General features: G+C 40.3%; 1 long non-coding RNA gene and 2 other non-coding genes across 3 annotated transcripts; all 3 read right to left on the bottom strand.

The window, feature by feature from the left end:
* Window positions 1-3,016: 3,016 nt before the first annotated feature.
* LOC108261225 (uncharacterized) lies at window positions 3,017-5,762 on the bottom strand. The gene is made up of 3 exons (XR_008395384.1): window positions 5,201-5,762; window positions 3,671-4,041; window positions 3,017-3,484 (listed from the first exon to the last, which is right to left on the bottom strand). It is a non-coding gene; the product is annotated as an uncharacterized LOC108261225 (long non-coding RNA).
* A 2,446-nt stretch (window positions 5,763-8,208) lies between these two features.
* Window positions 8,209-8,290, bottom strand: trnal-uag (transfer RNA leucine (anticodon UAG)). Its single transcript has one exon. It is a non-coding gene; the product is annotated as a tRNA-Leu (tRNA).
* A 2,088-nt stretch (window positions 8,291-10,378) lies between these two features.
* Window positions 10,379-10,460, bottom strand: trnas-gcu (transfer RNA serine (anticodon GCU)). The gene has a single exon. It is a non-coding gene; the product is annotated as a tRNA-Ser (tRNA).
* Window positions 10,461-19,438: the final 8,978 nt, after the last annotated feature.

The following is a 19,438-nucleotide window of genomic DNA, read 5'->3' as shown; positions in this document are numbered from 1 at the left end:
TTACCAGCAATATCTTGTCCTGCTTTAGCACAAAAGGTGCAGTACATTTTCCCTTTGTTATAACGTAACCAGGCGAACTCGTGTAGCCAAGCTGATTTAAACTGTCTTGTCGGGATGAGAGCCGCAGGGACGGGAGAAGACTCAACTCGCTGCGCTTGGCTGTCATCATCTGTAAAAGATTGCACACCGATTGAAACGGGCTGGGATGACTCAAATGTCACTTGAGAACTTTCACTGGTCGAGTTGGTCTCAACATCCTGGGCATCTGATGTAGAGGAGGCAGGGTTTGGACAGGCAGGGAATGAGGAAAAAGTCTGATATTTTTCTTGTCAGCTGACTAACGTTAGTTAACTACGCAGTTAGCTAGCCTACATATAACGGATAAATTCACATTCTAACAAACTAAACCACATCAAACTAAATTAAACACCTTTTAATAAAAAGGCTCAGGCAGGGTTAGGTTAGGGGATGACTCAACCCAACACTCATTGGTGTGGGAGCTGGCACAGGCACAAAACCTTGTCCTTCATTCTGTATATATTTCTCTATATGTATTTAACATTCTATGAGAAAATATCAGTTGTATAAAAAAAATGGAAAATAAATTATATCATTTTTTAAATCTATATATTGTGTTAAAAACGAATTCTGCCACTTTAAAAAAAAATAATTTTCATGAATCTCATGAAAATGAATCAACGTAAATGAATCTCATGAAAATGTATCACTTGAATATGAATCTCATGAAAATGAATCATACGTAAATGAATCACATGTAAATGAACCATATGAAAATGAATAAATAAATTAAAGACTTTAAAAGAAAATCTGTCTAAATGTAAGACGTTTTAGGTGAGGTTAACTCTTGGGGGTTGGAGGATGAGTTTAGAGAACATATTATTTGTTTCTGATGTTAAGTTCAGGGTTAGGGTTGGCCCCTAAGTTTCAACATTGGAAAAATGAGTTTTTATTGGTTAAAAATGAGGTGATTAGAGTTTATTGTTTGGGTAAACCCCTAGATTTCAAGATAAAAAATGGTTTTAATGGTTGGAATAGAAGTTCTAATTGGGTTTAAGGGTACTGGATCTATGTTCCCCTATTGTCCAACTTGTACAGATGAAATTTAATCTGGCCCAAATTTAGGGCCGAACCAGGAAAAAGTTCCATTAATTTTGTCCATGTTCCCTCTCAGATCCTTCTTCCTATTGATTACTCCCCTCCCCCCTGAGAAGAAATGCCTTCTCTCTATTAATATATACCCCCACACACATTTTATATATAATATTATATTATATTTATATTTTTGTGTCACGATATGGAGGTTGAGACGGATGCAAGTGCAGATTTTTCAAGTTTAACAAAGAACTAAACAAAATACAAAAGACACTGACATTGGGGCAAATCACTGTGGCAAAGACTAAACATAAACCAAAGAGAAAAACACAACACCAGGGACAAAGGTAAAGAAAGACAAACGTGAGACAAAGAGTGCAGTGAAAACTGTGGCTAAATACACAAGTGCTTACCAGGAATGTGATCCAGGTGCAGGTGGTCATGTGACTGTGATGCAGTGGCTGCTGGGAACTGTAGTTCAGATTTCCTTCTCTGATTACATGACATAATGGTGTATGGTGTAATATGTGGTAATGTACGGGTATTACTCTGTGTGTGTGTGTGTGTGTTTATACAGAGGCTGAATGTGTTGGCTACTCTGCTTCAGGGTAACTTACCCAAAATACATCAGAGCATCATCACAGCTCTCATTACCGTGGATGTCCACGCCAGAGACATCGTCACGGAGCTCGTCAATGAAAGGGTACAGATGGCTACACACCTTCTCTTCAGAGCGAAGGGAATCATGGGTGTGGTCAGATCTGATTGGTCAGAAGCTGTTAATAAATCTTTTAAAAATAACTGCAGCTCTGACAGCAGTGCATATGCAGATCAGTTCCCAGGTTTATACAGTACGAACGCACTCATTATAAACTATCCACGCTATATCGTCAGCGAGAATGCCCAATTCATATACAATGAGATTGTGTATATATCACATGTCTTTGTGTATGTGTTCACGTAGGTGGACTCGAGCAGTAACTTTGATTGGCAGAGGCAGCTGTGCTAATACTGGGACGTGGATCTGGATAAGTGTGTGGCCAGAATGGCTCTGTATCAGTACGTCTACGGATATGAGTACCCGGGAGCCTGCCTGCGTCTGGTCATCATCCCACTCACAGTAAAGACGTGTTAACAATACGTTAAGAATTCATAATGTAGTGTAGTGCATGTTATTATAATAACATTTATTTAAATACTATGCGTAATGCATTACGGAGGCTTTATAACATGCTTCGAATGCGTTTATCGCTCATTATAGGCGTGTGAAAGAGTGAAGTCTTAAAGATACGTTTGTGTGTGACCTTTCCATCAGGAACGCGTTTAACGTAAAAAAAAAAAAATCTTCATGGAAATGACATGCTTGTGCTTGTTTGTGATGGTTTTTAGGACCGATGCTACCTGTGTCTGATGGGTAACACCTCGAATAACGTGTGTAGAAGGTGTGAGCTTGATCCTTTCACCGTTAGCCAGACAGAGCGTCTTGTTGTCCAACACGGCGGTAATTTTCTCAATCCACAGGCAGGTCCACAGGTACGTCACTCACCACCCACTTGTGCGTGTCGGCGATGTCACTGCCGAGGGACGTTTGATGGCACTCCGCTCCAGTGTGAGAGGGTCGCCTTCACCATACAGCTCGTCCATGCTCACTGACTGCGGGTTGAGCACGTCGGTCTCGATGGGCTTGTAGAAGGGATTCACCTCGCAGCCCTCTGTCTCGTGGAGGGTGCGCAGTGCGTCAGCGAGGGCACGGTACGCCGTGGTCTAACCGCTTCTTGTAGGGCCCACCAGAGAGACGCCCTGGTGCACCAGCATGGTCTCGTACAGCTGGATCACCTTGGTGGTCATGCTGGAGACGGGCTGCAGGGAGCGGGCGCCGTAGTCATGCACGGGGACGCCCACACCAGGAAAGAGGTCCGACAGAATACCGCTAAACGCACACAAGAAAGATTGGATTGACTCGATTGACACTAGGTTCAAGATTTTCAGATTATGGATGTTCAGATGTTCCAGGATTCTTTACTTTCATCTGGTATAACATTACAAGGTGTTAATGTTATATACTTTAAATGCTTTAAAAAAAGTTATATAGTATATGATTACAGCTTTTTAGTTGCAAAGAATTTGCAAATGTCAGTTAATTGTATTTCCTAATTTGTCCTGGAATTTCCTCCTAGTGCCTGATTCCAGTGATCCTGTGATAATGACCTTTGATACTCCATATGTAAGCTTTGGCGTTCTTTACTATTTATCAATTTATTTTATTTTAAGTTCTGCGTCATCCTTGAGTAACTTGGGCAGGTTGGAGTATCGTAGCGCTCTAATCAACACCACGTTCTCACTCAGGTGTGGGTTCTCTCGCATCAGCGACCTGGAAAAACACACACACACACACACACACACACACACACACACACACACACACACACACACACACACACTCGATTTATTCCAGCAAGACATCTGTTACATTTATAGATAGTTTTAATTAACAATATAGAAAAAACAACGGATGAATCTAATCTAATATGTTCACCCTGTTCGTAGACGGACATACCCGGCCATGACGATAACAGAGTTGACGACTCTCATGCTGAAGTCGTAGTAGTCCTGCCGGGAAAGCTGCTTGCTGCACAGCTTATACAGCTGAATCATCTTCTTCGCCAGAGTCTCACTGGACTTGAAGCCCTCAGCTCACAAGTCCACCTACAGCAAAAAAGACAACGTGAAACGGTTCTGTAACACGCCAGAATACATCCGTTATTGCGTTCATTACATAATGTAATGAATGACGGCACCCGAGCACACCTCTGCGATGACGGCGTGGTCGGGCACAATCATGGAGACGGATCTGAAGCGGGCCTCCAGGTTGTCCCGGAGCTCGGTCCTGCCTGCGTAGCCTGGGTACATCGTGATTAAGGCAGCTTCCTACAAATGGAAGCAAGGGAAATGATAACGATTCAAACCCTTGCTAATATTCTGAAATCGATTGCAACACTGAGTGAGTCTGTTCCAAGAATCGATTCAGCACAAATCTCGAATTAAAGGTTAGGGGAACAACCCACAGTATTAAGTACATAGGATCATTATCATGATTAACAGGGCGATTCCTAATACCTGGTGTCAATTCGTAGATACCAGGTAATGAGAATAGAGTCGATTCAAAGGAATCAAGCTTTGGAGTCGACTCTATAGTCATTGTGAATATGGAGTCAACTCCAAAGCTTGATTGTGGGGGAAGCATGACTGAAGAACCTTGATTTCTCAGTTTGGGCACAATCCCAAAGAAATAGTCGGGAGACGCAGAGCGTTTGGCATCGTTGTGACAAACGCTGAATCTCACAGCTTTTTTTTTGTTTTTAATTACTCAACAACTAAGACACAAACCCCTCATTTATTCCTTCACTTTCATCTTTCACTACTTTTTTATTTTACATTTTGTTCTGATTCTTTCCCCCTGAATGTCTGGCTAGAACTTTCTGGAACTGGGAGCTAATGCTAAATTTAATGTTCTGTTAGAAAAGACAGCTTGATGTGTGGTTTCATTAAATTCATTCAATTTAAATATCTTGTCTTTCTAAGAAAAACTGCTGATTAAGCAATGCACTATACCATATTCATGAGAAAGTAGAATGTTGTATTTGTTATTTGACGTTTGTGTAAATTCAAAACGTCGTTTTCAGCTAGTGATTAAAGAATTGGTTCATGAGTCATCTTTGTCAGATATGCTGGTGGTGCTTTCTGATTTTAGTCATTTAACCATTCAAAAGAGTTATCTGTGTGTGGAACAGTGTTGCATTGCACCCGCGAATACCTGCAACCTGGAATGGAAAATAAGATTCATTTTGTTCCAACACATTTTTGTTGTTGTTGTTGTTGTTGTTACTGTTATTGTTGCTCCAAAACTGAAAAGTGTTACAATGGAAGCAGAAGTAAGTGTAGCTTCTTAAATTGTGTAGTTTAATGCAGTGTTTTTCAATCTTTTTTGAGCCATGGCACATTTTTTACATTGGAAAAATCTTGAGACTCTGTAGCCTAATACAGTATATATAATTACAATATAGTTTCTCAATTTATTTATACTCACTCAGTGTGAAACCTGGGCCTGTTTAGATGAACATAAAGCCGATATCCTGGCAGGAATTGAAGAAAGGCATACACGAAGCTCTTCAGCAGCTTTCAGTCTCTCTCTGTTTTTAGTTTTTATAGCAGTTAGGCTTGAAAAGCTCAGCTCACACACATATGTTGTGGAAAATGGGAGCAATGTCAAAACTTTGTTGGCCGGAATGGGGAATTCCTTGGCAGCAGTCAACCAAAAACTGTCCAAAAGAAGTTCAGCAAATCTTAGCTTTAAACCACGATCTTGTTTCAGTTCAGTTAGTTCCTCCTGCTCCTGTAAAGTCATGTCCTTTCCAACAGCAGTCAAGGCATTCAATGGAGGCTGAAGAGAAATAAAATGACAACTTCTCAAGAGTTTACAGATGTTTACCTATTACCTCGCACAGTGCAGCAGGGTGATCTTGCCGCTCCTCTGTGAGTGGGAACATCTCAAGGTTGGCACTTTGCACATGTTGTTGCCAGAGGTGCACCTTTAAATGGAATCCATTTATTTTATCTCATTTCGGCCTTGCATCCGTGTGTCCACCCGGACGAACATTACATTACTCTGGCAGTCACTGTATTACAGCACAGACACTCAACAATGGCTTATTATTTAATAATGATAAAATAATAATGATAATGATGATGATGATTAGATAATAATGAATAAATTTTAATAAAAAAGAATTTTAAGACTAAGTGAAATTTCTCAAGCCACGCCTGACGATCTCTCACGACACACTAGTGTGCCACGGCACAGTGGTTGAAAAACACTGCTCTACGGTATGTAGACTGTATTATATGTGTGTTGAGCAGAGAGGAGATATTATAATATTATACAGTATCTGGAAATATAGTGTGTGACTGCTGCTGAAATAAGGAAGAGACTTAGGATTCTCCTTTTCAAATCTGAAACCAAATTGCTGAAGCAGCACAATACTTACCTGAACAGCTTACTCTGCGAAGTCTTTATATTATTTTATCTGTTACATATTGTATCTATGTAATTTTTTCAAAGCGACATTTGTCAACATTTACTATTCCGATACTCTTTCAGTGTGTAAAATTAACTGTTAAAGAAGAATGTGAAATTAACAGTTTGTCAAAATTAAAATAACTATCTAAATAATATATGCAGGGTGTGTTATAGTAAGTTATTGGAAATGTATTCCAAATAAGGACTAAGATTTTAAAACATTTACAAATACAAACTAGATAAAACATATTTACAAATACACAGGACAATTTTGTTTTTGTTTTTTTTAAATACAATGTTGTCTATACACAATTCCACAATGGTAGAGAGAGAGAGAGAGAGAGAGAGAGAGAGAGAGAGAGAGAGAGAGAGAGAGAGAGAGAAAACACAGAAGACGTAGAATGAGATTCATGGACAACAGTATTACACAGGATTTGTAACTGTTTACCACAATCCAACCTTGTGCTTGGCTTGCAATCAGACATGCCATGCACAGACCTTAAATACTGTGTTTCACAACAAAGTTATTTTCTCTTTTTAACAATCCACCTCTGCCTCTCAGCCTCATAGAATGAGGACTGCTGAAACTCTGCCCATGTCGTCTCTGCATTCATTCCCTGTGCCTGATACAGGGAGAGCACTTTAGAAGGACAGTAAATGTATTTGCCTGCCACTCCAGGGAAACCAGTGTGGATATGAGGGCTATTGGGTCCTTGTTTTAGTGGCTGGTGGCAGAACCTGCACAGATGACCAGAAGGCCCTCTGCAGAGTATGCCTCAAAGACATTCCTGGAGCAGTAGAAGTATTTAACATCACCAGCCTGCTAAAAGAAATGTACAGAGGAGCCATCACCCATGTAACAAGAATTTGGCTGACCACAAGCTAAACAGGATCTAATTTGTTTTTTTGGTGTCTTCTCAACTGCTGCCTGTGTCAGAGGGACGTCTTCAGGAACACCACTAGCAGATGGATTGAACGGAGCGGGAGGCTGTATTGTTCCTGACCACATCTTCTCTTTGAGGTGTTGACTTCTCTTGCAAAGAAGGATTGTCTTTAATGCTTCTTGCCTCTTCAGATGAGCCCCAAAGTAAATCACCTGATGGCCTCTCCTGAAGGACACGTTGATTCTCCCAGGGATTTTTTTTTTCTTCATGCTGATGGCCTGAATAGTACCCATAGATATGAACAATTAGCATAAATAAATATATAAGAAGAATTTACTTAGTTATGCATTATGTTTTGTAAAGTAAAATTATGGTAACTGATTCTTTTAAAATAACTTGACAGGTTTCATATTAGAGTAAAAGATCAATGACCCAAAATTTAATTATACAACTATTGAAAAGATACACATCTACTCTAATATATTCTAACTTAATCTAACATAACTGTGTGATCTGCTCACTTGTTACCAAAAGACTTTATTTTAAGTGTGTTTGACTACTGAACAAACAGTAGACAATAGAAATGTCACTCGGCATACAAACGTATAATGATATTCCTGAATTGACCCTACATATATAGTTTAAACCATTCAAATGATATTCATAATATACCGATGTTTCTTTTGAGTAAATAAGCAATTTTGTTATTTATAAGTCGCTTTGGATAAAAATGTCTGCTGAATGAATAAATGTAAATGTAAGTGTACAGTTCACTTTACCTACCGCCTAAGAGCACTTTTTTTCTCAGGTAAAATGATGAATGTTAATCGCTGTCTGGGGAAAAAAGAAATAAACAAAAAGAGATGAAAGCCGAAAAAATAAAGCCAATAAAGTATTAACTGGTTTACGAGGTAGTGGAGGCAATTCAAAATGTAGATCTTCAAAAAAAAAAGAAAAAAACAACACCAAGCTTCGGAACAGCGCCATGGAATCAACATGTGGCAAAGATATATTATTAAAAATATATTGCATCCGTAGTGATAAGGACTACTACTGAGAATTAACTAGAGAAGTTAAGGATAACTACTTTCTGTTCTGGGAAAGTTAAGCAGAACTACTTTCAGCTAACTACCCTGGCAGCAGTGGGATTTGAACCCACACCCCTGAAGAGACTGGAACCTAAATCCAGCACCTTGGACCACTCAGCCACACTACCCCACGCTGGCAAACAAGAAATCTGGCATGGGCGTGACAAATGGGCTGTTGTGAGACTCAAGTGCCTTTCACTTAACCAGCTCTGCCGGGGACATCTAACCATTTCCAGCTGAAGACAGAGCTAAGGCGTGGTCTTTTGGACGTGATTCGTCTAGGCTTAAGACCCCATGGTCCACGGTCACATCGGTAGTGTTTGCGGAAGAGCTCTTCTGCTATGACCTTACATCCCACTTATGGTGGTGCTTGAAAGTTTGTGAACCCTTTAGAACTTTCTATACATCTTCATTACCAGGACCTAAAACATCATAAGATTTTCACACAAGTATTAAGAGTAGATAAAGAGAACCTAATTAAAGAAACCAGACAAAAATATTACACATGGTCATTTATTTATCGATGAAAATGATCCAATATTGCATACCTGTGAGTGGCAAAAGTATGTGAACCTTTGCTTTCAGTATCTGGTGTGACCTCGGTGTGCAGCAAGAACTGCAAACAAACGTTTCCGGTAACTGTTGATCAGTCCTGCACGTCAGCTTGGAGGAATTTTAGCCCATCCCTCGTTACAGTACAGTTTCATGTCTAGGATGTGGGTGGGTTTCTTCACATGAGCTGCTTGCTTCAGGTCCTTCCACAGCATTTCTATTGTATTGACGTCAGGACCTTGACTTGGCCATTCCAAAACAGTGACTTTATTCTTCTTTAACCATTCTTTGGTAGAATGACTTGTGTGCTTAGGGTTGTTGTCTTGCTGCGCGGCCCACTTTCTCTTGAGATCCAGTTTACGGACAGATGTCCTCACATTTTCTTTTAGAATTTGCTGGTATTATTCAGAATTCATTGTTCCATCAATGATGGCAAGCCGTCCTGGCCCAGATGCAGCGAAAGAGGCCCAAACTGCAATGCTACCGCCACCATTTTTCAGAAATGGGATACGGGTCTTATGCTGGAATGCAGTGTTTTCCTTCCCCCAACATAAGCCTTCTCATTTAAACCAAAAAATTCTAGTTTGGTCTCACCTGTCCACAAAACATTTTTTCGAGTAGCCTTGTGTCTTGTTCATGTGATCTTTAGCAAACTGTATGCAGGAAGCAATGTTCTTTATGGAAAGCAGTGGCTTTCTCCTTGCAATCCTGCCATGCACACCACTGTTGTTCAGTGTACTCATTATGGTGGACTCATGAACATTAACATTTGAACATTTCCAGAGAGGCCTTTAGTGGCTTAGAAGTTACCCTGGGATCCGTTGTGACCTCGTGGACAATTACATGTCTTGCTCTTGGAGTGATCATTGTTGGTTGACCACGCCTGGGGAGGGTAACCATGCTCGTAAATTTCCTTCATTTGAACACAATCTGTCTGACTGTGGATTGGTGGAGTCCAAACACTTTAGAGATATTTTTTTAACTTTTCCAGCCTGATGAGCATCAACAACTCTTTTTCTGAGACAAACTTCCTTTTTTCATACCATGATACACTTCCACAAACATGTGTTGTGAAGATCAGACTTTGATAGATCCCTGTTCTTCAAATAAGACAGGGTGCTCACTCACACCTGATTGTCATCCCGTTGATTGAAAACACCTGACCCTAATTTCCCCTTCAGACTAACTGCTCATGCAGACGCCAACAATGTCTGCACCATGCACGCTTCCTTTACAGAATGCGCTTAAGCAAAGTCTTTACAAGAAAATAGGATCCAAACCCACATGGGCTGTGCACAGCGGATAGGCAGCTCATCACCTTAACCTCTTGCTGACATAGCTCACGCGTATGAAATTACATCCCGGTGTGTGGAGCAATAAAGAGGTTTCGGTGCAGGTTCTCTGCCCTGTCGTCTGGACTGCGGAATGCGTTCTGCGTTGACGGACTTCCAGAGACGCAAGAGCCTTACAGCAGCTGTGGCCAAAAAGCATTGAAATACAGTTCACGGTTGCAAAACACATAACCACAGTGCTAGCTTTTCACATTTCTCCACCCTCTCTAGTGCTAGCTCAGGGACCTGTAGAAAGCTTCCTGTTTGTAGGCGTGAAACAGACTGCAACAAAGCCAGACATTGATGGAAAGAGGAGGCAAAATGACAAGTTTGCGACGAGGATGGGATTCGAACCCACGCGTGCAGAGCACAACAGATTAGCAGTCCATCGCCTTAACCCCTCGGCCACCTCATCCGTTTGACTCAAAAATGTAACGACCGGTTTCAAAAAGTCACAATGTCTTCAGTTCATGTGATTTTACTGCTGAATTTAAACAGGAAATGTGAAATATTTTTGTTCCTTTATGTTTCCTCTACTGTCTTTTTGCTTTGATCTTGAACACAGTTGTATTTTTTTTTTAAAGAATACATAAATGATCATTCTATTTCTCTCACTTTCCTTGTCCTAATTGTCCTGTAGTTGTGTTGTGCTTCCCTTTATAAATGCATCATTGATGGCTTTAAGTAAGGTGAAAGAATAGGATGCAGTTTCCATAATGCAAATATTAAGAAATCATGAAGAACTAATGATACACGGATTTATAACAGACACGTATATGATGGAATGGAACTCCCATAATGCACCGGGGCAAAAAAAAAGGAAAACATTAAAAAAAAAAACACGTCATTTCTAATTAGTTATTGCAGTAAATGATGTTATATTCATTACAGGTCTTTTGCCTGTACAACTGTTCAGAAGAGTTTGATTGAAAAGTGTTTCCATAATCCGTACCATAAATAGTATAACTACTTTTTTATTGTTTTATTTATTATACAAACCTCCCCCTCAATGATGCAAGCCCAGCCCTAGAGATAATTCCAAGACAGCTTCCATATTGAGTGAATGGTGGAAAATTGTCTACATCTAGAAGTGATTGTGAAACTATAGTAGTAATCTGGCTCAGTGTTACGTTACGGTACCTTGTCAGGAAGCAAGCACGGGTGGTGCTGAAACAGGAAGGCGAGGGTCACGCTGAAGGCAAATACGGAAGACAGAAGAAGGTCAGGTGTTCGGGCGAACAGTCAACAATGGGCAAGGCAGGTAATCATGGTTGAGAAACGAGTACAAAGGCTTGGTGAGCGTCAGAGATGAGAATTCTGAGCGTTTACTTCACGAGCTAGTACTGCACGAACTTCCTCTTAAATGCTGTGTTAGTGAGTGAGTGCAGGTGTCCGCAATCAGAATTCCGGAAAACGTGTGCGTGTCTGGGAAGTGTAGTCCTCGTCGGCCATGTTTGTAGTTCGTGCTGCACTCTGGGAACTGTAGTCGCGAGTTCGCCGCGAAGTGACACTCAGGGAATGGTGGCTTGAGCCCATCTCCTTTCTCCACCAGATGTTTTCATTTATTTCTTTATTTGTTGGTTGACTGTTTGTTTTTGCCCATTCAGTATAAAAGACCAAAGTGGTACTTAAAAAAAAGAAAAAGAAAGAAAAAGTCAATTACATTTATAACAACAACTACAACAACAAAAAGTCAAATGGAGATGTACATTGCTAAATTTTCAGTTCTACTTCGTGAAAAAGTAGGAGCGTAACAGGTATTAATACAGTTTATAACTCATATCTATCTCTAATCGAAGCCTACATCTAACCAAACATTCAAAATAGTAACTTCCTAAGTCTTGAGAATGTTTATTAAGTCAGTGAAAAATAAAGCATTTCATTAGGACATCACCAGGTTAAATAACAGCACATAAAACACTTAATCCTAGCATGAAAACTAGCATTGGCTTTCTGTTTCTAGCTGCTACGACTCATTTATATAGGTGTTACGTTCTCCAATGTATTTATATTTGCTCTATGTGCCATTTGTGTGTCTGTGCCGGTGGTGGGATGGGTTTCTTTTGTCTCCTCCCCCTTCTGTAGGCCCGGCACATGCATGCGTCACGTTCCGGCTTGCTAGTGGATGATCACATCTTGTCCACGCCTTCTCCGGCCTTGTGCGCAAGGATTGGTTGGCTGCACGTTTCCGGAAGTTTACTTAAGCCTCGTCAGTCTCCATCCCAGGACAGATCATTGCCATTGCTTTGTGTATAGTGAGAAGTGCTTTTCGTGTATGACTATCTCGCTTGTGTATGACCTTATGCCTGATTCGACTTTGTTTATGCTCTGCCCGGTTACGATTCGAGTGATACTCTTGTGTTTATATGTACATATTATTTTGTTAATTAACACACTAATAGGCACCTGTGTAAATAGTGCATGGTTAAGAGTAGTTAGTAGGAAGTCAGCGCGATTTATGTTGATTCTGCTTTTCTCCTGGTTCTGGGTTAGCTGGGGAGTGAGGGAAGACGGTGCATTTTATTTTGTTTTCTTTCCTTGTAAGTAAAAAGTCAATTACCATTATAACAACAACAAAAATTCAAATGGAGGAGATGTACATTGTAAAGTTTTCAGTTTCTTGTAAGTTTCTTTTTCTTGTTTCGTTAGTTTTCTTTCTGCACAGTTAGAGGGTATTTTTGTTTATTATTTTGGCCTGGTCGGATTCTGAAGTGATAACCACTATAGATATATAAAAGGTGAATAAAACAAAGCAAACACACTCTTGTCTCGCCAACCCTTTTCTTTTTTTTATTGTATGTTGCGGCCTGACCTAGACCATAACAGAATTGGGGCTCATCCTGTGCTTTCCCTCCTTTCGTCCCGTTTCTCTTTCGGCGTGTTTGTCTGGCGGATTTATCCTTGTGGTGGGGGGAGGGAGGGAGGGAGGGTGTGTGTGTGTGTGTGTGTGTGTGTGTGTGTGTACGTACGTACACAGGTTATAAGACATGGCTACAAAATTTAACCTGGATCAGTTTACCTTTTGTCCCACGTTAGAGCAGTTTGAGCGATGCTGTAAGGATGATCTGTTGCTCCTTGCGGACTTTTACAGCGTATCGGCTGCACGGAGCGCCACTAAGCGAGACATCAAAAAGCTGCTGTATGAGGAGCTTGTACAACAGCGAGTCATGCTTGAGCCTATCGAGGCGGGTGTTGCATCACCGGTCAGTGGTTCCGAGGATTTGGCTGCAGCGGAGGCTGGGGCCAAGCTCGAGGAACCGACGCGCATAGATCCCACGGTAGTAGACTCTCCATTAGAGGAACCCATGCTCGCACTGCAACTGAAGAAACTTGACCTTGTCGTCTGCAGTATCAAGCTCAGCTACAGTTCCCCACACTGGAGCTGGAAACTAATAAGGAGATAAAGCTGAAGGCGCTGGAGTTAGAGTCGTTGTGAAATAGGCCAGCTCCCGGTTCACCTGCGTCTCCTGCACCTGCGCTTCCTCTACCTGTTCATCAGTCATCGCCTGTGCTAGAGCTTGCGCCTCGTGGCACCTCGTCTGAGAGTCCTGCTGGTTTTGATGTTGGTAAACACATTGCTTTAGTTCCTGTGTTTAGGGGAAGTGAGGTGGACACCTATTTCCCTGTGTTTGAGCGCACTGCTGCCACTCTGCAGTGGCCTAGAAATATTTGGTCTTTATTGCTACAGTGCAAGTTTGTGGGAAAAGCTCAAGAAGTATGTTCTGCTCTAACGGTGGAACAAAGCTTGGAGTATGAGACAGTTAAATCAGATGTGTTACGGGCATATGAACTTGTCCCTGAAGCTTACCAGCAGAAATTTCGAAAGCATGCCAAAACCGCCATCCAAACATATGTTGAGTTCGCGCATGTAAAGTCTGCGTTCTTTGATAAGCGGTGCGCCGCAGATAAGGTCGTTACTTTAGATCAGTTAAAAGAATTGATCCTGCTGGAAGAATTTAAGACCTGTATTTCTGACAAACTTGTGGTTTATTTGAATGAGCAAAAAGTCTCTTCACTCGCTGATGCTGCCGTTTTGGCTGATGAGTTTGTGCTCACGCACAAAACTACTGTATCCCCTCCGCGTGGTGATCTATCTGATCGCAGCTCCAGCTCCAACGCTCCTGTGAGCGCATCTAGAAGTGCTAGTGAGTCCCGTGAATGTTTTTACTGTCGCGAATCTGGTCACCTCATTGCTGCTGGTCCCGTTTAATATGCAAAAATCGACGGAAATCACAAAACAGTCCTAAGAATGTGGTTTAGTACAGGTACAATGACAACACTGACAGTTTGCACTCACTTTCCTTAGTTGACACAGCATTTGAACCTTTTATTCTGGATGGCGTAGTTTTGCTCTCTGACCGTTAAACCACTGTGTATTCTGAGAGACCCTGGAGCCGCTCAGTCCTTTATGGTGGAAGGTGTCCTTCCTTTGTCTGAGCACTCTAGCTGTGGTGTAGATGTTCTAGTTCAAGGTATTGAACTTGGTGTAGTGAAGGCCCCATTGCATACGCTGTAAAAAAATATTTGTTCACGCAACTTAACTTATTGAGTTGTCTTTTTGCTTTGACTTTAAGTGTATTTATGTAAAATAAGTAATTTCAACTTAAAGTTTTGTTGACATAAATATTTGACTCAACTTCTTGTTTCAAGTAATGCAGACTTCCTGAGTACAGTTGAAATACTGTTATAAAAGTAGGGTGAACTTAACTTTTTCAAGCTATCTGTACTAAAATTCAAGTTCATTTAACTTAATGTGGCTTATTTTCCTAACTTACATTAGCAAGTTCAACCAAATAAATAAACAACCCATTTTTCCATATGAAAGACTTGATCAATTGTTTCACTTATAAATTTACAAATGTAAACAGAACAAGTCAAACAGATTCAAATATCCAGAGCTACAATAGCCAGTGTTTCTTTTAACTCTTTAAGCAAAAAGGTTTTATGTTGTGGTAAGATCAATTTGAGTAATCAAAAATCTATTACAATCGTAAAAAAAAAACAAAAACGATAACACAAGCAGAAATCTGTTTTTGCCTAGCAAAATTACATTTCATTTGCCCAGTGTTTAAAGGTGAAAATATAAGACAAAACTGTCTTAGAAACTAACATACACATAACACCACATGAAATCTCTTTTACAAGAAATGCATAATACCCATCTCTACTTGAGCAGTTTATTTTTAAGTGAATGTACTCGTGCACTGCAGGCATCAGCTCCAATGTTCATGAACAGCCTCTGAATGACCTCAAACGTGTATTTGAAGTTTTGGGGTAGTTTATGTTAAGTGCATAGAGCAATCCCATCAAGTTGACAAATGCATTTTGTACATCACCAAGGTTGCGTAGAACGACAACCTCTTCGATACAAGAGCTACATCACTGCAGTCACATGGAATAGGGTCCATCACGTCATCCACAACTGTAATGATTCCAACAGTCATGCCCTTGATTGACTCTTCTTCAGAATCTGTGTGCTGTATTAAAAACAACGACAAACTTTAAAATGTGCTTTCACACATACCTCACAAGCTCAACGACTTAAGAACAGCATGAGTGAACCGATCTTAACTTTACTAGTTATCACGCAAGATGAATTAATATTAGAAGGTGGTAAAAAATACAGTACAACGTCCTGAAATTTATCATGTCATGAAAATAAAATAAGGTAAACTCCATCAAAATATCTGGAAATATCAATACATGGACTTCTGTTATCTGAATATCTTCCACATCCCTTCTTACTTTTCTCACAGACACTTACCTCACAGATCTTTAAGAACTGAGATGGATTCTCCCGCATGTACAGTGGCAGCCCCAACTGTACTGCAACCCTCTTCCGTTGATTTGATGCCTCAAAAGTACAAATGTTTTATACTCAAATTATGCAGGACAAGAGAAATAGCAAGAAAGGAAATGACCAGTGTTTACAAAACAAATACACTTCAAATAAATCTACTCACATTTTTATCCAGGCTCTCCAGTATGGCACTCATTTCTGTGATGTCTGCATAGCGGATTGAGCGGTACAAATACAGCAGCTTTGAGGCGTGTTTGTCAAGACCCTCATAAAAGAACTTGCTCAGGTCCATTGACACAAGTCTGGTGAATTCTGACATTCAGTCATTACAGAACATCAAACAAACATAAACACAGAAACATGTAAAAAACACTGCAAAAAAGTCATTTGAATTTTCACAGTGCAGGTCAAAGGTCATAAGGTTCCATTCCAAAGTACTACAGCACTGCTGTACAATGTAGCCAAGTCCATAAAGTTACACTTTACTTTAGGTAAAAGAACAAAAATGCAAGTTTAATATTTTTTCATATTGGGTGACAAAAAAGACAAAGTTACTTCAGTGCCTGAAATATTTTTTCTATGAAGAAAAGAGACAAAAAGGCATTCAAAAATGTAATAAACAGTGTACACAAGCAAGATCAGGACCAAAGTAATAGATTCTCACCAAATCTCTTGATATATTTCATGGCCAGCGGTTCATGTCCATATTGATATTGTAAGCAAAGCTAATGAGTGAGTGCAGCAATGTGGCTCGTTTTGCAACAACTACGCCACCCCGAGAAAATGGGGAAAATAACACAAATAGAGACACACAAATACGTTCCACTTAGAACAGGTAAGAGGCATGGGTTCCATACAAAAATACATTTTATTTTGAAGTTAAAAAAACTGGCCAAGAATGATTTTTTAAAAAGCAGCCAACACAGTCAGGTGTGGTCAAATAAAGCAGTCACAAGAGAAAATGAACAATAATCATAGGAGGACTGAGGCTTCCTGTATGAAGGGCAGGCTAGCACGACAGCACCAGCTGTACAAAAGGGAAAAGCACCCCACTAATCGGAATCATACCCACAAAATTCACTGCAAATAAACACAGCAATAATAACGACCTTAATTAAGTAAAGCCCAAGGTGCCTCAAAGGACCTCCCCAGCCTCTGGAAGCACTCAGCTCCTACAAGGAGACAACAAAAACACAAAAATTAATTACAATATGCTCAAAGCAGACAAACAAGAGAATGAAACAAACAAAGACAAACTTAATCATGATGGTAGAGATAACCCCAAACTCAAACTGATTGCAGGTAGCAAGTTTACCAAACTGACCAAAACCTCTACTACCACACAGCAGTATCAGCATAATTGATAAAGACTGTTACAACACAGTTGAATTAAAGAAAACTGATCTTAGTGTGGCATTAACAAACACAAAACAAAGCAGCAAAAACCAAACAGAATCAAGCAGCCCAAAGCAGCCAAAAGCAGCTCAAAGCAGCCTCAGAGCGGCAACGTGGCTCCGCGAGTGAGGGGGGGAGCTATACCAAAACGACTGCACTCAGTCAGCCTGCCTTAACGCATGCAAGATCAAGGACCCGGCTGTGGACCCGGCTGTGGTCGTAGAGCGGGTTGTCCACTAATCATAGGGTTGGTGGTTCGATCCCGGCCCACATGACTCCACATGCCGAAGTGTCCTTGGGCAAGACACTGAACTCCAAGTTGCTCCCGATGGCAAGTTAGCGCCTTGCATGGCAGCTCTGCTACCACTGGTGTGTGTGTGTGTGTGTGAATTGGTGAATGAGACACAGTGTAAAGCGCTTTGGACAAAAGGCTATATAAGTGCAGACCATTTTATACTCACGACTGCACATACGAAAATCATATGATAGCTTCTTTAATAGTTGTGACAGCAGCAGCTGGCGCTCCGACCGGGGCTACGTTAACAGCTACACAGATGAGAACGGCACACCGCACTGAGAGCAAGCGGCACATCGCACATGCACAGTCTCCACAGCCCAACGTCACACTCTGCAACAAAAAGGAAGGGGCTGGTTTTCGACCATGACGCATTCCGTAAAGCCTAAACAACAGCTTATATACTATGGTAGAAGAGAGCTCATTGGCCATGTAGTTAATAAGGGTGACGTTTAATCACGGCACACCTCACCACATTTGCATTACAGTGGAAGCAGGAGCATAAGAAAATTACAAGTTTATACAACTTTATATATATATATATATATATATATATATATATATATAATATATATATATATATATATATATATATATATATATATATATAAACGTTTAAAGACTTGCATACTTAAACAAACTGCTTAAAATCTAAGTGCAAGCATAGTCACAAATATTAACACAACCATTCAGGAGTAAAGTAACTCAGAGCAATGATGAGTTATCTTTTCCTTTGTTGTTTTATTAACTTTAAACGATATTATAGGCGATGCATTGTAGTATACGACTGTTTTCATCCACTTAAGACAGGACTTGGCCTGTAAATTGTTTACTTGACCACTCACCTGTGTTAACGTAAGCACACATCACAGAGCACGCGCCACACAGAAAGCATGCAGGTGCCCAATTCAGACAGTTTAGTGATGGGAAGTTAGGATCATTTTAATGACTCGGATCTTTAAATCTCGTTCAGCAAAATGAACTAATCTTTTTTTTTTTTTGAGTCATTTCGTTCATTTCAGAAGAATAAAATTAAAATGTACATGTTAAATTCCCCAACACATCTAGGTCTTATGCAAACTTTGATCACATTTGGAATAAAAAATAAACTATAGGCTAATGCAACCAAGGCCGATTATGAGAAACATAAATTTATTTAATTACATAGCATTAGGCTACGCAGTCTGTTAGTTCACCTCACCTCCCGATCCGAGTCGTTCTTCTTTTGTCACGTTACATTTGATTAGTTCGCGTCTCAAGTCTTCAGGTTCGAGGCATTCGTTCATCATGTGACTGCCCCATATTCTGAAGGCAGTGGGGCTGTGAAGTGAACCAAAGACTCCAGAGGTGAACTAATCAATTCTGTTTCCGGTATAGAACCTGTGGGAATGTTGCTGCGCATACGTGTTCAAAAATTAACGAATCACTCTCTGAGACAACTCGTTGTTCCCGAATCATATTAAAGATTTGCTCAAAATGAACGATTCATTCATGAACGACACCTTACTACACAGTGCGCGAGCACTTAATAAGTTCTCTCTCACGGTTTTTGCTCTTGTAACACCACACACTTCCTGCTCTGTATTCTGCATTCACATTAAAAAGAAATAAAATAAAATAGATAAATAACACTGAATGCGGTGCACACACACATATTTACATATTGTGATATGCAGCAATATCTTGGAGGATAGCTTATCATGTCGCCTGTGAATATCTTCCTCAGACTAACCTACCCGCTGATTTTTACAACTCATGGGGAGAAATTGTTATATAAATGTTATTAAGTGTCTAGAGGAAATAATACTTAGCTAGTTTTGTTTCGTTTTATAGATATTTAGAGTTCGCTGACTAGAACAATATAATAAAATCAAAGAATGTGATTAGCTGCGGTTTAATTCGA

This window comes from Ictalurus punctatus, unplaced genomic scaffold, assembly GCF_001660625.3.
Source record: "Ictalurus punctatus breed USDA103 unplaced genomic scaffold, Coco_2.0 tig00006613, whole genome shotgun sequence".
Classification (NCBI taxonomy): domain Eukaryota; kingdom Metazoa; phylum Chordata; class Actinopteri; order Siluriformes; family Ictaluridae; genus Ictalurus; species Ictalurus punctatus.
The sequence above is the reverse complement of the archived record's forward strand: the minus strand, read 5'-3'. Positions and strand labels throughout refer to the sequence as shown.